The sequence below is a fragment of the Sciurus vulgaris genome, assembly GCF_902686455.1.
Source record: "Sciurus vulgaris genome assembly, contig: HiC_scaffold_476_arrow_ctg1, whole genome shotgun sequence".
Lineage (NCBI taxonomy): Eukaryota > Metazoa > Chordata > Mammalia > Rodentia > Sciuridae > Sciurus > Sciurus vulgaris.
The window spans coordinates 27,457-33,560 of NW_027632558.1; positions in this window are offsets into that span (position 1 = coordinate 27,457).

Sequence of the window (6,104 nt, forward strand, 5' to 3'; positions counted from 1 at the left end):
TTCAACATAATCATAAATCAAGATGAAAGAAAAATATCTAAGCTATACTTAATTGCTCATCATCCTGTATGTAAACCTACATGAAGAAATTTAGCTCTGAATATTCTATCCCTTTGCTTTCATCCATACAAAGCATGCAGATGATGTATTTCTTCCTATCTCATATTTTGAATGTAAAGCATGTATGTGAACTCTCTGCTTCATAATCCAAATTTCTCTATTTTTTGTCATGTTTCAAATTTGTTTATCTTTGGAAATTGAATAATTATTACAAATGTCTCATTAAGCTAGTGATTATCATTAACTAAAAGATTACCATAGGCTGAAGGTTTTAAAAATTAAATAGCCTGAGCAATTATTTTCTGTAGTAGGATGAAGATCAGTGATGGATGACAAATCTAAGAACAAAAAGATTTCTCAAATTTTATGGTTAATTAGAAAATATTACTTAGAAAATATGTGACATTAGAAACAAAACCCAAATGATGCACAAGGAAACAGGGTAATTCCTAAAAATATGAGTAGGAATAAAGTTAAAAAGTAATTTAAAGGAAAAAATAAAGCAAAAATGCATACAAACAATACTATGAAAACACATAACTGAAATTCAAGTTCAGACATTTTGATGCTATAAAGACATAACTTTTGTCCACCTGATCTGGTTTCCATACCAAAACTACCCAGGATGGCATTTTAACTGAGATTTAAAAGCTTGTAACTATACTTTGTCCTTCTTTTTCTGTAATGAGCCTTAGTTTCTTGGTGACTGGTAAACTCTTTTTCAAACTGAAAAGAAAAAGAGAAAGAAATTTGGAAATTAAAACCACTATTCCTCATATAAAAATATATATGATCTGTCAATACAGCATACATTTCTGAATTGATTTGGTAAAAAGAATGGTAGATTTTGTGATTAGTCACCTATAACCTTTCTCTAGGTCTCTCAAGTTCCCAGTAAAATCATTCATTTGCAAGAGAAGGCAAAACCAGAAGTAAAGTCTATGGCCTTCTCTCAGCACAGTAAACTGGCTCATAGATATCTGTCACCATGCCCTTCTTTAAATTCCCTAAATATCATTGTGGTTTTGTGTAAAAGTAAGAGAACAAAGCATTATATTGAATTCCTCCCTGCCCCCACTTTTATAACATCATATTGAATCTTACCTGAAGTTTATCAAAATTTTTAAAAGTTCTTTTCCAAATATTTTATTAATAAACAACTATTTTCTGTAAACACATCAGTTACTTGCTCTTTTCTTATAACAACATATCTCCTAGTACATTTGAGAGATTAATGGTAAGTTAATCTTTCAAATTCCCTGGTGCTATACGTTCTGATAGGAAGCAGACAATAAAATTTGGGGAATCCAATGAGTTTTCTAATTAATATAGCCACAAGTTCCCACCTTGCATTCAAATAGCCCTATTCTGCCATCATCAGAATTGAAACCCTCCCCTAAGAAAACTGAATTTAAATAGGGTATTGAATCATAATCAAGAATAAGTATTTAGCTCTTTTGAAAAAATTAAAAACATTAAAAGAAGATACAACTACTTCACAAATGTAGCCTCAACCTTTAAACTCAATCAAACCTCACCTAGAAAAGTAACAATATAGATCCCAACAGTACTCAAAGGACTTTTACTTGTATTTAGTTTAGAAAGGGATCTTATTTGGTTCATAACAGAAAGAGGCAGTTAGTAGTCTGCAACTAGATATGAGACTAGAAAAACCAAATTTCTGCCCCTCCGAGTTTGAGTCACTCTGATGAAACCACACCACCTTGCTACAATTCAAGTTTATATAATGCTTTCCAGTTTTTCTAATAGGCTACATTTAGAGAGGTTTTAGGATCATGGCAAAACTGAGCAAAAGTTGGAGGTACTGCATATCCCCATACTCCCCACATAAGCATATGGTCAATTCCATACTTGAGTTTTAAAGAACAAAAGGCATATTAAAACTTTATAGATAAAACTCTGAAGTAAAAATTTATTTTAATTTCCATTTATAAGTGAGGAAAGTAAATCACAGGTTATTGATCCTCATTCACAATCTGTTTCCAGATAAAGATCATAGAAACTAGCAATAAACACTTTCCAGTGTCCTTCAGCTCACCTAAATCACAGGAATGTGAGTACTCCCACTACTACTGCAGCTCCTCCAAACCTCTCCTACAATTATGTAAGTAAAAAAATGCTAATCCTAAACCTAATGTAAGAAATTTACAACCCAAGTCACATTCAGAGGTTAACCCAACCCCTCCTGCCATGTGAGGCTTTCCAGGGACAAGATGAATCATTTGTTTTAACACCAGGCTACATTCTCAGGCTTCTGTATTTTGTTCCTTCTTTTTACCCTTTACAATATAATCTTACATTTTATATCCAGAGACAACTTTTTCAGTGTTCTTAGCCAATTCTCACTTTTCTAAGTTGTTGAACCTCATTCTTTCAGTATCCACTCCAACTTCACAATCATCTCCCTCTAAAAATGGTGACTTTTGAAATTTTAAATCATATCCTCACGTTTGGTGGTAATTCCACAGCTGTGCAACAATTGTTTAAATATAAATTTAAATTAACAAAATTAATTAAAATTTAAAAATCTAGGACCAAAATCACACTAGCCATTTTAAAAGACACAACAGACACACTGGCTGTCATGTTGAACAAAATAAATCGTGAAACATTCCAATCTTCCATAAGGGACATGTCTGTTCCACATCATAAATACATGCAAGTAAAATATGCCTCCATATGCAATGTCTTTTCTGTATGTTCCAGTACAAGAACATCTGCTTCTCATCCTCCTCCTGATTGTTCCTCCTAATTTCTTTCATGTTGGCCTGCTATAGGACTTTTCCTCATTCCTGTGCTTGTCTTATTCCAATTTCCTGTAAGATGAAATTTTCCACATCACCATTCATATACTGGTGGCTTCCAAATTCCTATCACCAGCACAACTTCTCCTCCATTTCATAGCACTAATCAACCCATAAGTGCATTTCCAATTTCTTAATTAAAAATATTCAAGTGAAACAAAAAATTAAAAACAATAACACCTTTTCAAAACCAAGTTTAACTTTTCTTTAAAAAATTTGATTTTTGAACACAGATCTTTGTAAATGACAATTCAAATAATATGTTTCCTCTACTCTTAAACTTCTAGTGGCTTCATTATAATCATGAAAGAAATATCCCCTGAGATTTGGCCTCATTGTTATTTTTTATAAAACAATAAATGTCTAACAGCATGCCTAGGACATTTCAGAGGGTAAGGTGCTGGTTGTAATTAAGACTGTTAAGCAGAACATGGCCAGTGCTTTCAATAAGCAGTCTGGTAGTGAACTAATAGCAAACACCCCAACTCCATGAGGTGTACCAGTAATAAAGTCAGAGAAAGTCTGAATGCCACTGAGTGATTCCCAGAGAAAAAAAATTATATCAGGCTTATAGAACTTGAAGAGTTAGCTGATAAGTGCAGCTAGCATTTCCAGCAGAGAAAAAAACAATGCACGGAGGAAGTACAAGCAAATCCTTTGTCGGGAGCACAAAAGAAGCTATAAAAACCAGCTGTGGAGATGAAGCTGGAGATATACAAAGGGAGCAAAAGTTTTTTCCCACATGTTTAATTTTTAATATTCTATTTTATTAATTAATTTATTTACATTTTTGCAGTAAACCAGATACTTTTTAACTTATTAGTTATACATGAGAGAATGCATTTATACATTTTGAAATATACACAAAAGAATTGTGGTCTCTCATTTTTCTTATACAAATTTAGGATCACATCATTCATGCAGTTGTATTTGTATGTCAGGTAATAATGACTGTTTCAATTTACTATCATTCCCACCTGCATAAAAATTCCCCTACTTTGCTCCCCTCTACCTCATATAAAGTGATTCTATTATTTTCTATTGCCGCCCCACATGTATTGTGAATTAGTATCCACATAACAGAGAAAACATTTTGACTTTTGTTGTTTGGGGTGTGGCTTATTTCACTTAGCATATTTTATAACTCCATCTATTTACTAACAAATGCCAGAATTTTATTTTTCTTTAAAGTTGAGTAATATTCCATGGCATGTTCTCTATATGATATATTTTCTTTATCTATTCATCTGCTGAAGGGCCTCTAGATTGTTTCTATGTTTTAGCTATTGTGAATTGAGTTCTTATACACATTGTTATGGCTGTGGCACTGTAGTATGCTCATTTTAAGTCCTTTGGATATAAACAGAGGAGTGGTGGGTCAATGGCAGTTCCATTCCAAGTTTTCTGAGAAATAACCATACTGCTTTCCATAATGGTTGCACAAATTTGCATTCCCACCATCAATAGATGAGTGTGCCTTTCTCCCCACATCCTCGACACCATTAATTGTTGCTTGAATTATTGATAATTGCCATTCTGATTGGAGTAAGATGAAATCTTAGAGTAGATTTCACTTGCATTTCTCTAAATACTAGAGATATTGAACATTTATTTCATATATATGTTGAATGATTGTATATCTTCTGTGAAGCGTCTGTACAGTTTCTTATTCCATTAATTCATTGGGTTATTTGTTTTTTTTTTTAGTGTTAAGTTTTTTGAATTCTTTATATAGCCTAGAGATTAATGCTTTTTCTAAGAAGCATCTGGTATATTTTCTCTTAATCTGTAGGCTCTCTCTTCACATTATTGATTGTTACTTTTGCTGAAAAGAAGCTATTTATATGGAGATCATCCCATTTATTGAATCTTCATTTACCTTCTTGTGCTTTAGGGGTTTTGTTAAGAAAATCAGATCCTTGATGGTCATGGTGAAGATTTGGGCCTACTTTTTCTTCTAGTAGTCCCAGGGTCTCTGTTCCAGTTCCAAAGTTTTTCATCCATAGTGAGTTGAGTTTCATGCAGGGTGAGAGATGAGGGATTGATTTCATTTTGTTACATGTGTCTTCCCAGTTTTACTGGCACCATTTGTTGAATGAGGTATCTTTTCTCAGTGAATATTTTTAGTGCCTTTACCTAACATGAGATACCTGTTTTATGTGGGTTTGTCTCTGTGTCATCTATTCTGTACCATTGGTCTATATATCTGTTGTTGTGATAATATCATGTTGTTTTAATTACTATAGCTCTGTAGTATTGTTTGACATCTGGTATTGTGATGTCTGCTCCACTTTTCTTGCTAAGATTTTCTTTGGCTATTCTAGGTCTCTTTTTTTTCCAAGTGATTTTCATGATTGGGTTTTCTAGTTCTACGAAGAACACCTTTGGAATTTTAGTAGAAATTGCATTAAATTTGTAGAATTCTTTTGGTAAAATGGCTAATTTTACAATATTAATTCTGCCTATCCAGGAACATGGGAGGTCTTTCTATCTTCTAAGGTCTTCTTCAATTTCTTTCTTTAGTGTTGTGCAGTTTTTACTGTAGAGGCATTTCACCTCTTGTTAGATTGATTCCCAAATTTGTTTTAGGTGATTGGGAATGTGTAGTGTTTTTGTTTCTTTTTAAGTGGATTAATTACAGATGTATAAAAATGTGTTTTATTTAGGGGCATTGCTTTTATATCCTGCTGCTTTTCTGAATTCAATTATTCTTGAAGTTCTTTCATGGAACTTTTTGATCTTTCAAATAAAGAATCATCTCAATGGCAAATGGTGATAGTTTGTTTTCTTCTTTACCTATTTGTATAGCTTTATTTTTTTCCCTCTATTTTCCCATCCTATTCGCATTAAGAGCTCTTCCTACACACCTCAAAGTGCCATCCATACTCAGTTTAGGGATGTTTCCTCCACACTTTATCGAGCAACACCCAAACAACTCAGATAGCCCTCCATATACATCCCAGGAAAGACTCCCTATAAATACCAGAGAGATGTTAATTCAAACCTCAGAATGCCCATGCTACACATCTCAACCAGTGCTACAAACAAAACACAGATAGATCTCACTTCTATCCAAAACACTCACTACTCATCTCTGGGTGCTGCATATACACACCTAAGAGAGCCCCCATCATTCTCCATTGAAAGTCCTCACAAACACTGCAAAGATTTCTTATACTATCCTCAAAAAAAACCTCCCATTCAAACATAGTGTTTTCC